Source organism: Sciurus vulgaris (assembly GCF_902686455.1).
Source record: "Sciurus vulgaris genome assembly, chromosome: 3".
NCBI lineage: Eukaryota > Metazoa > Chordata > Mammalia > Rodentia > Sciuridae > Sciurus > Sciurus vulgaris.
In genome coordinates, this window is record NC_136463.1 from 25,882,181 (window position 1) to 25,899,022 (window position 16,842).

A 16,842-nucleotide genomic window follows, 5' to 3' on the forward strand; every position below is an offset into this window, starting at 1 on the left:
ACCTCAGCCTGAGCTGCTGGCCGCCCGGCCTCCTCCCGCCTTTGCAGGAAGGGGGGGTATTCTCGACATGGGGCGGCGGGGGCGGAGGAGAGGCGGAGGCAAGCAGCGGGCTGCCTCGCAAGGGACGCCAGCAGTGGAGCCCTCTCCCCAGGCGGGTCGGAGAGGGAGGGAGGGAGAGCACGCACAGAGGGAGAGAGAGCGCGCCCCAGTCCGGGGAGCAGCCAGAGAGGTCCCACAGGATAATTAATGAGGAGGTAGTTCTCTTCCCACCCCCCAACACCTCCACCTCCACCCCGCAGGCCCTCATTTCCTTTTCTCTGTCCCCTTGACAGAAGATGTTTATTAAACAACAGCAGCAGCAATCCACAGGAGATGAAGTGAAAGGGATGGGGGAGAAGTTGGGGATTTTACAGGGCTTATCATCTTTGGAGAGGGTTCAGGTGCACTATTTGGGGGAGATTTACGTGACTGGGAGCTTCCCCTTCTCCCTCAGTGGCAGAGGGAGGAGAGAGGGGAATAAAATGGGATGAATGTCCAAGGACCCACTGTGTGTACTGAAATTAGAACCTGCCAGAGGTCAAAGGGATTCATTAGGCCCTGGAAACTCGACCCTCCAAAAGAGTTTAATACAACTAACCAAAGTCTTTAACTCCTTTAAATTTCGTGGGTCTTTTTGGATGTGTGTGGGGCAGCTCTTTCCACTTTCCTTCAATGAGAAACTTCCCAGGCCCGTAAAATTGGGCCGATGAAGGAGCTAAATAGAAGAGGTTAAGTTAGCTCCCCTGAGGTGTCACAGAGCCCAGGCAAGGGAAAGGGTCCCCGACCAGAATGGGAAGAAGTCCTGAGTTATTGTCCCTTCCACCCAGAAAAGGAGGAGCAGAGACCAAATTTTCCACTCTCCTGTTCAGCTCTTCTAATTCGCGATTGTCGCGCCGGACGACTTATAAACGCTGGTATAGGGCACCAACATGGACATCCAGCCCCCAGGGTCGGTCTTTCCCCCACCCGCTGCTTTGCCTCCCGCTGATCCCCTCGCTGGAGCTTCCAAATAGTCCGTTTTATTAGAATCTACTCTATGGCCCAGCTAAGGAACTCCCCCGGGGCCACCGGCTGGTTTCCTGGCTCCTCTCCCGGCCATTGCTCCTCCAGCTTCTGCCCTGGCTACAATCGCCACTCCTGGTGTGTCTCCGGTATTCTCAGACCCTAGACAGACCCGAATCCCTCGGGTTGGGCTTAGGGGCAGATTTCTTGGCAATTTTCTGACCCTGAACCATTATAAGGCAGGCTGCCCTCAGAGCCGGGGCCTCAGCCCCCACCCAGTCCTTTTAACAAAAGCGGGCCGCTCCAACTTGGGGTTTGGTCTTTTTGGCCACTACCCCTCTGCCCTGCGGAAGGCTGCGGATAACCTCCGCACTCGCACAGACACACTCCCGCCCGCTTTTCTTTCCAAATGAAGCCATCTCGTGTCATTACGTGTGAAATACGAGGGCGAAGCGCCATATTTCTTCACATTATGGCGATTTCAAAATGATTTTTTAAAGATCAATGCTGGCGCCCAGCCGGCCCCCTCCTACTCCACCCCCGCTCTCCGAGGGCGACAGCCGGGCAGATCCGGAACCAAACAGCGTGAAGATCTGCTTTTTCCATAGGACCCAAGTGGGGAAACAAAAATCCGATGCAAATTCTTTTAAGTAGCGGTTGGACGCTTGGGAAAGTCGAGGGAGCTCCCCGGACTTGCCAGCTAGAAAGCTGGGCACTGAGAGAATGAATCACAGTTAAGGCAAAGCACCTGTTCTCGATTTGCCAGACTTTTGGAGTCTGCTGTTGGCTTTACCTGTAATAAATATATTCTGCAGGGGGGGAAAAAAAACCTCCCCTGCCATAAATAACAGCGTTATGAAGCATGGCGGGCTGAGTATATGATTTCTGTAGTATATAAATTAGGGCCCAAAAGGACATGTGAACTGTGGACTGGGGCTTCTTTATTTATGGAAAAGTCACAGCCCTGGGCTGTTCTTAAGACCCAAGCTGTGCAGGCACTGGACTCTGACTGCTGCCCTCCTGGTTTCTACTCCATCCCTGGCTTTGCCCGAAATACCTCTCTGCAACATGAGGAATCCAGAGGGCCACTTCGTTTAGGGAAAAAGTTAGAGGAAGAACATTTGGGCTTGTGGCTTGTGCCCTGCGTTCAGGTTTGTGGGTTTCTAACTCTCTGGGGAGTTTTCCCTAATCCCTGGTGGCTCCTAGGTGCGGGGTAAGGAGGGAACGCAGGCCTCTTTTCTGAGGCTGAGGCTTAGTCTTTGCTGACAAAGAAGCTGGAAAGTGGGAACAATTTCAGAATGACATGTTTTGTAGGTCTTGGTCTTCTTGAGAGATGAGATTCTTGGAGGAAGAGAATGAACTTGCCCCCAATTCCTGGAGTCTGCATCCCAGTTTATCTTCCCCCATTTGGAGATGTGGATGCACCAAGTAATGAGTCTCACCCCAGCCAAACTTTCTAGAAAGCACTGTTGTCCAAATTGGAGTTCAACTCCAGCTCAAGCATATGATTAAGGGGTTATTTCAAAGGGCACCCCCTTCCTTAGGTGCTCTGAGAATCTGTGAATTCTCCAAAACCTTGTTTTCTCCCCAGACAATGGTACCCACCATGACAGGAGAGCAAAACGGGATTGTGATCCCTGGAACCCAGCTTCTAAAAACACCTTATAGCGTGGGGGGGGTGATTGGGGGAGTCACTTTGTCCTGAGAGCAAAACTATTCCATACCCCACCCCCAATCCTAAAGGAAAAAAAAAAGAAAGAAAACCCTGCCTTCCCGCACAGCCTCTTGCCATTCCTTGCATTGAAGCCTCCCCAGAACACAGTTGAGGCTGGAACTGGCGTTGGTTGCTGGTAGCTTGGGAAGAGCAGGCAGGAAAAAGAGGCAGCCCCAGTCTACAGGGGAGCCCAGAGCAGCCAAGAGCAAGGAGGCCGAGGTTTGAAGAGCAGAGGCCCGATGGTGGCTTGAACCAGTTGGTGAGTGCCTGTCTTTTGGGGCAACTTTTGGAAGGTTACTTGTCCCCCAAAAGAGAGAAAATCTGGAGGGAGGAAAGTAAATGGTAGACATTAGAAAATAAAAATAAAAATGATAAATAAGAAAAGGGAAATTGTTTTTAATTAATAAGCTAAGTTGAAACTGACTCGTGTTGTATTTGAATAGGTATGTGCACCCTTTATGTTTATTTCAAATAAATATTTCTGTATGGGAAACTAGTACTCAAATGTGCTGTGCTCTATAATAAATAAATATGCCCAGCTACAATGCTGGATGTGCCTGGGCGTTCACGTATAAGATCTAATTGTGCATATGTGGATACCTGCATAACCTCTGGGAATGATGTGGGTTAATGATTCTGCTCATATAAGATGATCTATGACCCAAAAGCTTGTGTGTATATTTTCTATAAACATCAACACTCTTACGGAGAAAGCAAAAATCTGGGGATTTGTGTATTTGAATTGTGATTATAAAATATTAGCCGATTTAGAAGTCTCACTTGAAAACCTACCCTTAATTTGATAGTCAAGAAAAATATATGCCATATCTTCAAACGAATGCATTTACCTTAAAGCTGGATTCTATTACAACTTCCTTCCAGAATATTTATCTAAAAGATGAAGGAAATACCTCAAATTGACCCAGGAAAGGTCATGAAATTTGGTGACTTTTTTGTCTGACCATGAAATCCTTTACTGCGTATCTTATCCCAAACTGCAAGAACAGGGTGCATTGTGTGATGCTTATTTCATGGTAGTGATGCGCATAGGAGTAGAGGGCATATGCATACATATGTCCCCCACACGTGTGAAGCAAAGGTGGACAGACATGAGCTGAGTGGGAAAGTCCTCAGTTTACTGCAGAGGTCATGCAGAAGCCCTGCTGTGTACAACAAAATTAGAAAAGCCTCCAATCCATGTCCTCAAGTACTGGAGGTATTTCTGCTGATCCAGGATCAGAGACCCACTCTGGGAAAGAGTGAAGTGAGAGGACACTTAAACCTCTGGTGGAAACAGGATCCCCAAACCTGCCCTTTATCCAAAATGGCCTCCAAAATTGATATCACAATCGAAAATGCACACTCTGTTTCAAACCTTGAGGCTTCCATATCCCCCAAGTGGGGATCCTAATTGTAAAGTAACGAAATCTTCTGACAAACCTCCCTCCTAGGATGTTAGAGGTGAAAAGAAAGATGGAGAGGTCAGTGGCCCCATCGACCCCGGAATCTTCTTACCAACTCTCAGCCATCAAGGATATCCAAGGTGGTGGGGGTGGTTGATTCCTTTGGGAAGGGGCATCTAGGAGGCCAAACGGGGTGGGCGGCAGGCGGGGCGGAAAGGAGGCAAGCAGGTAGAAGGTTGTTACGGAATTGCTTCCATAAAACCTGTGGCTGTTGTAAAACTCTGCTTTCCAAAGACTTTATTTCCTCCTTTCTCTCTAACATGCCCCCCTTTTTTTCTTTTTACAGCACTTTTCCTGGGAGGGGGTGACCAAGGGAAACTACGGATGGAGGCAGTCAGGCTCCATCCTGGGAGTTGCCTGGGCAGGTTTGTGAGAGGCCGGGAGAGAAGCAAGGTAAGGCTGCAGGGGTATTCCAGACCTCCTTCACCCAGATGTTCTTCAGACCCCTGGACCAGAAACTATCAAGGGACAGCTTATCAAGACACTGGGTCGAAGGCTGCATTTCCTCTATTCTGGGTTGGGTCTTCCCAATACCCTCTGCTGTAGCAGAGGCCCCTTGTTCAGAGAGCCCCTGGCCGAGCCTGGCGCCGGAGCCCCATCCGGTCGGGCCTCTTTCCTGGGCCCCTTTGCACATTTCCTCTGCCTCAAGCAGGGGGGAAAGTTTGGGAACAAAAGTTAGCTTATGTTTTGGCAAGTCCCCCTCCTTCCACCAGCACTTCTAGTTATTCCTTTACTGGGCACAGAGCCAGCAATCTTAAGAAGGCTGGGGTCAGAAAGGGTAACAGTCTCATCCTGCCCCAACCCTCTGCCCCGGTCCCTGACTATATCAGACAGTGCTGAATTGCTGATCAGCCTGGGTTCCCCAGTAGCTGGGATATCAAGCCCATCTACCAGGGGAAGGCACTCAGGACCTATCCGAACCCACAGCCCAGCTCAAGGACCTTTGGCCACTCAGTGGAGAAGGAGCCCACTGGAGTTTAGGAGAGGAAGGACTTTGTTTTACCTACCTCTGGAGCTCCTGTCCCACTAGGGGGCCCTAGGAGGGACACTGAAGATCAGTAAACTGAGACTGCAAGAGATTATGATGTTTGCCTTTCAGAGCAGGGCCTATTAAGCCCTCCTCAAGGACTTGAAACTTCCTGGTAAGGTGGAGTCCTGTCCCCAAAGCTTACAAAGACTTCAAGGACCTCCTGTGTCTCTGTTGAAACCAAGCCTTTGTGTAGTTGGGAAGACTTTCTCTGTTTGGAAGATTATGAATGTAGGAAGGAGCCTAAGACCCTAAGGCAGGAAGCTGGAAGACCTAACTGGTATCCTTGGTTCTGCAGAACAGCTTAACCACTGCCAGGAAGGTGCCTTTGGACAGCCGAGTGCTCCCCATTCCCCCTTTTCTCCAGACATACACTAAAAGCAACCAGAAGTGGGAAGATACCCCAGAATTCCCTGGATTTCTTCTCTGGGGAACATTCTTGCTGCTTTTCAATGAAGAACCTCAAACGTTTTCACTATTTTGCAAGAGTAACAGTCCTAAGATCCCCCACCCCACTCCTCCAGCTAAGCGAGGAGCAGTAACTGCCGTGAATCGGGTGGTTTAATGTCGTTGTGTTCAGAAACCCAGGCCCAACAACATGAAACTACCTAATTCACTCAGCAGTCTCAATTCAAGCTCCAGGTCAAGGGCTCACTGGGGCAGGCCCCTGTGGCCATCCTGAGGGGCCAAAGTGGCCTCTTAACTTAATTTCTTCTACTTATTTTCCTCTACTTCTCGCAGAACCCAGTTGCTAGTAAGCAATGTATCTAAAGTACTGGACCCAGAATTCCAGGTGAAAGGGTCCTGGCAGCTCCGATTCCAGGAACTTCTCTTTTCCAGGAGGCTTGACCAGAGAAGACCCTGGACCAAACTCCAGGCATAGGCAGGGCCTCTTTGATATACCTGCTTGTTGCCTGCCTCCTCAGCCTGTCTCTGCAGATGGAAGTCTCCACAGATGAAAAGGATTCTCAACTTCAAACTGTTATGAAGGTGTGTCTACACTCACCATCTGTCTAGACCAGAGTCACTCAGCCTCCTGGGATAGTTCTGAGGACCCAAATCTTCTACAGCCACCCTCAGTTTTGAGACTGGGGTGTGCACAGACAGGAAAGGGGGTCAAGAAGTGCTGAGAAAGTGACAAAGAGAAAGATGAAAAAAGCAAAGAGTCAGTATCAAGAATTCTAGAAAGCAACAGAGGAAGAGTGTGATTTGAAGGGGGCAGCCAACTGGAATAATCCTATGAAGTCACCCTGCTGAAATGGTCCAAGGCCCAGACTCTACAGTCGCTGAGCTGCCCCAGGTAAGACAATTTATTCCACCTTTACAATGGAACCCGGGAAGGCTATGGACCTGGATTGGCACATAGAAAACAGATCTGCTTCTACCTCCCAGACCTTCCCTCTGGGCCCTTCACTCCCGCCCCATGTCCCCTACTCCCCAGCCCTACCTCGCCAGACATCCGCACACTCACAGGTGCGCACGCACACGCTACACTCATCCCACAATCACCCGAGGCCTCTCCCAGCGGGCTTACCTGGGCTTCGGGCGGCGGCGGTGCTGAGTGGAAGCATCTAAGCATCCGTCGGAAGGTACTGAGCTAGGATCCCCGTCTAGATCAGGACCGGTTCCCTCCCGGCCTCAACCCAGAGGCCAGTGTCCGAGTGGCCACGTGTCCGGCGAGGAAGCAACGAAGGAGTCTGCCTGGCGGCCCGCTCCCCCTCCTGGGTATAAATCTTGGGGACCGGAAATACAATAAAACTTCACCGTGTTGATGAACTTCAAACGGTTTACATCCCTTCCTGCCCTGAAAAGAAAGACGGCCGGGGGCGGGTTAAAAGGAAAGGGAAACAAATTTACGAGCCGAAGAAGTACCCTCCTCAACTTCTTTCTTTTGCTTACACAGACTTTGTCCGCGTGGAGAGAAGCAGCCTCGGTCCTTGGGCCTTTGCCTCAGCCACGATGACCGCCAGGCGTGCTTTTCTCCTCTCCGAGGGGCGCTGCGCGCTGACCTGCCCAGTGCGCGGCCGGGGGCCTCACCGCCAGGACTGAAGCTACCGCCAGATAGAATTCACCGAGTCCGGTGCCCTGCCAAGGGCTCGGGATGCTGCTCCCAGTCTCTCAGAAGCGCTTCTAAAGCCCCGACTCTCCCGTGGCCTTCGTTCTTTTCATCTTTCCGCTGAATGCGGGTTTTTTTTTGTTTTGTTTTGTTTTGTTTTTTTGTTTGTTGTTTTTGTTTTTTTTTTTTTTTGTTTTTTTGTTTTTTGGGTTTTGTGGGGGTTTTTTTGGTACGTGTGTTTTTTGTTTTTTTCCACCTCTCTATCGGTCAGACCTTTGCCCTGCCCCACCCGTTTATTGCCAGGTGCTTGCAAGAAGAGGACCAGAGATAAGACTCAGGAAACTCTCAAGACCAGAAAGGGGACTGAGGGAACCAGAGGTTCCCCAGGAGAAGCAGGAGAGACCTGTGGACGAAGCAGAAGTGACAGCTAGAGAGGAATGGTGTTCGAATTTGCCTCCCGGAGCTCAACCACGGACTTTTGTCTGGCTCCTTAAAAGCTTCAAAGTCAAACAAAAACAACGACTGCCCAGGTCTCAATTCTCCTCTGCATAGTTCTTTTCTGCTCTGGACCTGTTTGCTTTTGCCAAAACTTTGTGAAATCCGGATCTGCTATCAGGCCACTGTGAACCAAAACTAAAGAAAATCTCTTTTCCTCTTTGAGCTCCAGGAGACTGGGAGCAATGATACTGACTTCCTGTTCCCTTTGTCTGGGGCACCTGGTGAAGTGCTTTTTGGGGGGTGAGAGAGGAGAGGGATTCCATTCTACCTTACAGTTATCCACTCCCCCCCAAAAAAAAAACCAAGACTTCAGATCTGAGACACACTGGAGGGTTGAGATTAGCTCAGGCTTTGCTCAGGTACAGGGTTGAGACCCAGCTGCAGGCCCAGGAGGGGCACCCCATCCCACACACAGGTGCAGCCCTGACCCAGCCAACTCCATCCCTCTCCCCAAGAATAGGTGCCAAAGCACTGTTGGAGATTTTTTTTAATAAAAAAGAAAATGGAATGGATTCGGAAAATATCAGGCTGTCTTCTACCATTCAATTTTTTTTCTGACAGGCTAACTCTGGTGCAACCAGGCAGTCCCACTATGCCCTGGCCTAGTCAGGGGTTAAAAAGTGATGTAGTGGTGATGGTGGGGTGCCCTCTGGCCCCTTCCTGGCACCAAAAGGGAGGAAGGAAGGGGGAGCTGTTTAACAGTGGGAGGACAGGAACAATCTTATTTCTATCTAACATTCACATTTGGGGATTTGCTTGGGGAGGCCTCCTCCAGTTCCTCTTCTCATTATGTGCCCCAACTCCCTAATTTTGCTCTTTATCAAGCTATATATTTATTTAAAAAACTGTGATGGAACCTACTGGCTGTCACCCCCCTATTAGAATTTGCCTCTGAGAGCCATTGAGGAGGGTTGAGGGCAGAAATGAGGGACCAGCAGTTTGTAAGCTATTTTAGGACTGCTCTTTTCTATCCCTTTCCAGGGACCTGGTCAGGGGCTGCCACCAGGGTAGGTCAGCATGCTGGCTCCCAGCCAATTGCTGCTCTGGTGTCTGTAGCTACCTGGATGAGAAAACAACTCTTTAGAAAACCTGAAGAGGCCTTAGAACAACACACCTGTGCACATGCATGTTTTGCATTCACTTTCAGGGGCTTTGCAGCTTCCTCCACTCTACCCCCAGATGCCAGACCACTGATCTCAGTTTAAAAAATAAAATTCTGCCAAGGACATCTTACTATCAGTGCTGCAGATTCCTTCCAAGGTCACCTAGCCTGAAAGAAACAAATCTTCTTTCAAATGTTGTATACAGACTCCCTTGGAAAGGAATATCCTCCTAGACATTTCTCAGACAGTAGCTGAGCTGGTGGCTACTAAGTAGAGACCACTTAGGCAGTTCTTTTTACACTGCCAAACATATTCCAAATACTTTTCCAAAAGCAGGTAAATCTCTAAATTATTCAAAAATTAATGGCCAAGCTTTAAGGTTCAGGGGCAACTTCTCCCTATCCCTTTTCTTCCTAGAAGGTAAAGCAGAGTATTAGCATTAAGTGGAGGGGGCTGGATAATTTGGGAGGTGAGAGGAGGAATTATGGACACAAATGCAGAACACAAAATCCTTAAAGAAAAAAATTGAGACCCTCTTCCATTCAGTGAGAGTCACAAGAATAAGTGTTTCTGAGAATTCCTGACTCCTCTCCCTTCCTGAGGCTTATTATGGGGAGGAGGGGAGGCAGTTTCAGAGAACTGCAGTCCAGTCCCTGACCCAAGCTAAAATTTGTTTTGTTTTGTTTTTGCAATTTCTGGCGGCGGCTTGGGAAGTAGCTCTGTTGTGGTTGGCGAGTGAGGCCGAGGCCGCGACCGACCTCTAGGCGGCGCCCTGGCGTTGAGTCCTCACGGCACAAATCCTCCCGCAGCTCTGCGTTCGGTGCCGGGTGAAAGGGCCGGTTCCTGCCGACGCACTGGGCTTGGCCGGGAGTTGGCCGCCGGCGCGTCGCCTTTGGCGCCCTCTGCCAAGCAAGAGAAACAAGATTAAAAGAGTGCGGGCTGCGAAAGGAATCGCAACTAATCAAGGCCCCACCCGCCCCCCACCCCTCCCCATCCCCGACGCTAGGGAGCCTTCCAGAGTCTGAATCTTCTTTGATCTCTCCTGCAGCCGGCCGGAGGGCAGCGCCAGCGTCTTTAACTCCCTCCCCCAAATTGCAGAAGACTACACTGGGGTTCGAAGAAATTAAGTGGTTAGCCCAAGATCAGAGCAGCTATTACAAGTGGTGAAGCAGGACTGGAGGATGTGCCCTCTACTTCGAATGAAATGTTCTTACTCCAAATTGTGACAACCAGCCACCCCAACAAATGTGTTTTTCTTTAATCAAAATTCATTTTCGGAAAGGCAGCCTTTGGGGGTTGTCTTTGTTGAAAGTGTGGGGTTTCGGGATTTCATATCGGGGGCAGTGCATAAGAAAATTGGAGGCTGATATAGGGGCAGCTCAGTCAGGACTCAGAGCCATGACAAATCCAGTCCCCTCCCTTCCAGGAAATGGCCAGTTTATAACCTTCCTGTGTGGTGTTGGACAAGTGTCTTAGGCCCTCAAAGGCCCTAATGAAAAAAACCTATTGGACAGGGATGTTGTGAAGTTCGAATACTTTATGAAAGAGGTCCTGATAACTAAAAGAAGATGTCGGATATAGGACTGCTTCATAAACTCAAAAACCAGGGACAATTAGGGTTGGTGCAGGTCACTATCCTTCTTGGCCTAAATGGAATCTCTGTTAAGTCTTAGGTGGAGTAAAGAAAGAGAGGCCTTCCCTGAGTCTGTGCTTAGAGACGCCCAGGACCTGGGAAGCACGGAATGAGGGGAAATCGAGGGCCCTCTACCCCTCCACTCATGGCAAAGGTGCCTTTTGCATGGCAGAGCCCTCCGCTTAAGTTATTCCTAGGACACAGGTGCTAGAGAATCCCCAATAGGGAGGGAAAGGAGAGAGAGCCGAGGGGGACTCTGGAACTGGGCAGCAAAGGGCGTGGACCAACTATTGTTCTGCGTTTGCTTGGGTCCTCAGTCCCAGGAGATGCTCCTGTCTCAGCCGGGCACCAGCTCTCATGGACGCCTAATTACTGAGTGCACATCTGGAGCAGCTGTGCCCCACCCGGCCTTGGGCACATTATTTCGCTCCAAACCCTATTTTCATTCCCAAGGCTGAGTCATAAACGACTCTGGAGGCAGAATAAAGTCGGGTCTGTGTGTGTCAGCATTCCTGTGTGTGCGTGTGCGCGCGACCGCGCGGCGTCTGTGCGTCTCACTGTGATTGCCCAATGGATTCGCAAAAGTTAGGAGGAAAATGGAGCAACATCAGGCGAATTCAACTGCGAACATACTGTCGGCCTCATTATCCGCCCATTTCAAGGGAAAGCATTTGGGTCTAGGAATTAGCCAGTTAATTGCCTCACTTCTTTGTTCACTTTAGGGCAGGAGAAACTATTTGCCTTCTATTAAAACATTCTATATTTCAAAACTTTAAGATCTTCTCATTCTCCATTTTATTTCCATCTCTATACCCTTGAACATTTAGATCTGCCAGTATCACATCAACCTTACTCAACACACACATACACACACATCCTTTCGACTGGAAAGCTCTTAGTTTCTGCATCTGCAAAATCTGGATATCTTAACCCTTAAGGTTTTTGTAATGGTTAATTAATGTACTGTGTGCCTGGGATCAGGTACAATTCCTGGTGCACAGGGAGCATTTAGTAAATACTAGCTATTAATAACAAGGAGGTGGAGGAGGAAAAAGAAGAAGGGGGGAGGGAAAGGAGGAGGAGGAGGAGGAGGAGGAGGAGGAAGAGGAGGAAGCCTGCTTTGTTCTCAGAGAACCAGTCTAGGTTGGAGGGTGTGAGTCTCAGCCTGCATGTGTATAATGTATTCTTTTGACTTACAGCAATGTCCATAAAAGTGAGGCCCCTTGAACCCCTTGGCCTGTAACTACCACTTCAATAAGGAACAGAGAATTGGGGCAATTATCTGGCTCATTTCAGGTTCAAACTCCTTTTAGCTTGAAGAATCTGGATCTCATGGGGACAAGTCTGGGAAGCCAGCCACAGAATATATTCAACTGACTTCTAGGTGAGCCCTTTCCCTTTGCTGGGTTGAGCAGGGTAGGATCCTACCTTAGAAAAATGGATAAAAAAGAAACAGGGGGCAGGAACCTAGGATTAAAGAGAACATATGAGGAATGTTTGAGAAAAACCAGGTCTTGCCCACTTCCTGGGGCAGCCAGCAGGTCTTGGGGGTCTCCATGCACCCTTCCCAGAAACTCTTAAAACAAATCAGGATTTTGCCTGGTGGGGACTTGCGTTCCACATTCAGTGAACATTTACGGAGCACCTACTGTGTGCCCAGCATTGGGCTAATTGTGCAGCTCCAGTGGGAGCCACACCCCACCAGTCAGCAGTGCTGACTTGGCAGACACTGAGAGGTCTGGCTCCCAGAAACAAGTCCAGGGACAACAGAAAGGGGACAATCCTGCTGAGGAAGAACTTTTGCCCAATGGAAGGCAGCATCTGCTTTTCAGGGCCAAAGTCCTGGTGCAGGGGTGGAGCCCAAGGGTAAGGAGCACCCCTCATTGTCTGTCAGAAAGAGGCCAACTCCACAGTGGGGACAACCCTGTGGGAGTAAGGGTGGAGTGTAGGGGCAAAATGATGACTAGAGGCTCCTGACCCTCAGTTGGAAGTTCCTGAAAACATCAATTAGCTTTCTTTAATTAGTAAAGTAGAGAGCAAACGGGCATATATTCCTTCTGCTCTGATTAAAAGCATTTAGGTCAGGTTTTCACAGCCAGGATTATTCAGTTTAAGCTGCCCCAAGCAGAAAATTGTTTATTTTTTTTTTTTTTTCTCTTTTTCTTCAGGCAGGGGTTTGAATACTATTAGCCAGTCATTGACTTCTTGTCACAGATCAGGGATGTAGGTGGGCTGGTAGGTGGTCCTTGTACCAGCTCAAAGAGGGGCAATCAGAAATGGTTGAAGTCTTATCCGCTCCAAGTCACCTTTGTTTGAAATGTGTAGATAACTGAGGAAGAGCCAGGAGACCCGGGGCATGATGTGTACATGTGTACAATTGATCAGATAATTTCCAGTTCCCTTAGTATGTCTGAACATAGTCCTAGAAAAAAGAAGTTTGTTTAATTCCCAGACCCCAAAGAAGCCTGGCTTTTCTTTGGGGAGGTGGGCTTGGTCAACTCTATCATTTTACTAAGCAAGGCAAGAAAAGCTAACTCAACTCTCTATATGGAAATAAACCACAACACTTGAAGCTAGGTACAACTGGGAGAGCTCTAACATTGTCAGAGGTTACCTACTTACTTATGACTGTTATAAACAAGATTATAAAAGTATTTAGGAGCAAATCCTTCCCCTTTCAGCATGGAGTTTGATATTCCCCAGCCTCAGACCTTGGCTTAACTCCTCAGTTCCCATGCCCAGTTGGAATACCTGAGGAAACTGCACAGACAGATCAATAAGGGGCACAAAGGAACATGCCATTGCCCCATCTGGTCCCCATTTTGCTTTCGTGGTTCAGAGCATGAGCTACCCCTGGATACCCTTCTCTTTCCAAGAGTCCCAGTAGGGTTTTTTAGCAGCTAAGAGTCTGCCCAAACCTGGTCCCACCCATGGCCAGTCCAAGATCAATTTTCCCAGTAAAACTCTTTCTACTGTTTCCAGCCCCTGGGGCTTGGAAAGAAACACTGACTCCCACTTGGACCCTGGACTTACTGGCAGTGGTGGGTATCATTGTCACCTGAATGTTTTTTAAGGTGAAAGTTGGCCTGGGGAACACAGAGACATCAGTCAAAGGAAAAAAAAGTAAAGCCATTTTCAGCATTTTCTGGATACCAGCTCCTTTGATCATTCCAAATAGGAATTCTTAACCTGGGGTTTGAGGAGACTGAAACTCTGAAATAGTGGGTTTGGTGAGTATAATAAAGTGCAGTGCTTTTCTAGGTAGTGTAGGGAGTAGCACCTTTCATCAAATTTTTAAAATATCAGTGAGTGATACTTTAAAATGATAAGAACCTCTCATCAACCATTCACATATAAACAACCAAAAATGTAAATCAGAGGGAGGAAAGTGAACTGGACTTGGGAGCCTAACAAGACAACTTAAAAGAGAGGACAATCATGTGCACACAAGGTCAGGTAGATACTGTCACCTGGTCTTGCTTGAAATATCAAGCATCTGCTCACATGTGCTGAAATCTCTAGGACCAAGGCAAGGCAGCCCACAATATCCAATGCCCACCTCGTGCACACTTACTACGTGGAGGAGTATGTAAGCTCTCCATGTCTCTAATCAAAATGAGGCGAAGATTTCTCCACGAGGGCCTGTACCTTCTGCAAGTTGCTGCCTTGCCTTAAGCAAGTCCATACTGAATGTTTCAGGAATTGTTTCCCCCCTCAAAAATGCCCTCCCCTTGAGGAGGAAATTTTGTCCCGGTGTCCAGCTACCACAATTACAGCCAACTCTAAGGAGCTCACTCTGAGACCTGGGAGCGGAGACCGCCAGTGGGGCCGCCTCCGGTAAACTCTGAGTTCTTTGGGCCTTTGTTGTGGCCGGAAAAGGGCACAAGAGACAGCAGAATAGGTAGACAGAAGTAGGTACAAAGAAAGAGGTCCTTGACGACCGGCAGAGAAAAGATGGAGAAATACAAAGAGAAATTAACTAGTTGATCAGGAAGGGAGCGCTGGAAGCGCTATGAGCAGAAAGAGCCTTCAAAACCCGGGTGCTGAGAAGGGTTCAGAGAGGCGGCAGAGGCGGCCAGGCGCGCCAGTTTCCCTTCGTTACCCGGGTTAATGACCTCCTCAGCGCCCCCTCGTTCCAAACCGCCCCATTACAACTTTTCCGGCTCCTTAATGTTCTCCGATTAATTGGCTGATTCCAGAGATGAAGGTACCCCTCTGCCAAGGACCTGGCGGGGTTTCCCTAGATAGTTTGTTAATGAGGAGGAGGAAGGTAGAATACAGAGAGAGGAAACAAGGACTGGGGAATGGGGCGAGCGATGCTGGCGCCGGCGGCCTGGAGGGAGCAAGTGAACTGTTCTTTAGGGGCAGCGAATATGTTTGGGATCGCCAAGATCCAAGGACTAGGACCCACTCCCACTCTGGGCAGAAAATAGGGAAGATGACGCTGACTCGGTAAGGGTGAGGGAGCCCAGCGTGACGCTCAGCCCTAGGTTGAGTTGGTTCTCTACTGCTGGGTCCTAGCGTTCAAGATCCCGCTTGGAGCGAGGCGCTAGGTCGAGTTTACAGGGCCCCTTGCGCTGATGTGTGGACTGAGCCTGCCGATCCCACTTCATCTCCACCCATCCCTGACGGTGGAAGTTGTAGGTCTGCGGGCTCTTGGCTTTGTGGGGCCTGAGAGCGCACCTGTATTAAAGTGACCTCCCTTTGCCCCTTAAGTGCCGCTCCGCTTGATGACGCCAAGGCCGCATTTGAAAACCTCTTTTCTAATCCCTCTGCTTGGCACCCTCCCCCAAGTGCTGGGACTCAGGGCTTCCAGATTCTACTGCTGCGGGCTGCTGGAGGCCTGAGCAGGAGCGCAGAATCCCAGGGAACCCCTGACCCTTCTGCTCCAACACTGCGGCTTCTGCATCTCCTTGTCCCTTGCAGTCATGCTGCCCACAGTAGGGAGGCAGTCTGAAAGGGGCTCTGGGGCTTGCACCGAGATCTTCGAGATCTTCGCTCTGCGCCCAGCCCAGCCAGAGGCGAAGGTACAGAGCCCCAGAGGAACACTGCGGGTGCGCGCCGTCGGGGTGTGCCACGCAATTCTGCGCAGGGAATCTAGACTAAGGACTTGCGTTGGTTCTGCGCAGTACCAAGCTGGTCAGAAGGCTGTGGCGGAAGGGTGCAGAAGTCTCCAATGCCTCATCGCGACTTCCCTGACCTCTCTACCTTTGTGAGACCAGATCCCACAGCTGTGATGCTGTCAGGGGCAGCAAAGCAGGGACCTCTCAGTCCTCAGGAGAAGACCAGGAGGGAGAAGTCTGCTGCAGGACCTACGTTCCTTCTGGTCCACCTCGGACTCGAAGAAGAGGTAAGAGGTGTAAGTAGAAATTTGAGCCCTCTCCCTTTTATTGTTTTTAAGGAGTGAGGTATCTGGACATTGATATCTCTCTCCATAGGGAAGTTTCCTGCGTTCTGGCCGAACAGTCCTTGCGGGTCTGCACTGCTGCGCCCTCCATGAGGGACAATTCAAGGGTAACTCTTCTGGGTGGGTGAGGTTTGCGAGTTCATGGATTTCTGTTGTTTGTTTTGTTTTGTGGTGCTGAGAATGAACCCAGGGCCTTGTAGGTAAGCAGTTTCCCAACTGAGCTATGGCCAGCCTCTCCTGGCCATATTTTTTCATTATTATTACTTAATATCCAGATTGTTATGAATTAAAATCCCCTCCTCCACTCCAGCCGAGATTCAACCTTGAACAGTAGTCTGGGAATACTTCAAAAGAGAAGGGCAAGAACGGAAGAGACTCAGACAGGCCCCAAGATGGGTGACCAGCCGGGGGGGGGGGGGTGCTTTGGCATTAATTATCCCTGCAAGGTTTAAAGGCTGTTCTCACTACTGCTGTGAAGAGGTAAGGATAAAAAATGGGATCAGGATGGCAACTTGGCATCTTCCTGAGAAAGAAGGCATTGGGTTTCTGGCCCAACTTTTAGGCTTTGAGTGGTTTTATTTTCCCCCATTGATTTACAGTCAATGTTAGGGATGGAAACATTTGTAGGGGGGGGGCGCGGGGGGCGGTTAAGGTAAAGGTTGACCTGTTAGCATGAAGATATCAACTGAGGACAGGAAAAGGGAAGATCTACACTCACTGACTGACCATGTTTGATTTCAGCATTTTCCAGCCACATAATTCTCTGATCAATCTTAATAGATCTTAACCTAAGGTTTAAGGAGTCTGAGTTCCTCTGAAATTGTGTGATTTCACAATTCTACAAGAGAGCTAGATGTCACTTTCTGAGAAGCCCTTGGTGGGGGATGAGCAAGATCAGGC

General features: G+C 49.4%; 1 long non-coding RNA gene across 1 annotated transcript; it reads left to right on the top strand.

Moving 5' to 3' along the window:
* Positions 1–4,695: 4,695 nt before the first annotated feature.
* Positions 4,696–7,499, top strand: LOC306657873. Its single transcript, XR_013762906.1, has 2 exons — positions 4,696–6,545; positions 7,149–7,499. It is a non-coding gene; the product is annotated as an uncharacterized lncRNA (long non-coding RNA).
* Positions 7,500–16,842: the final 9,343 nt, after the last annotated feature.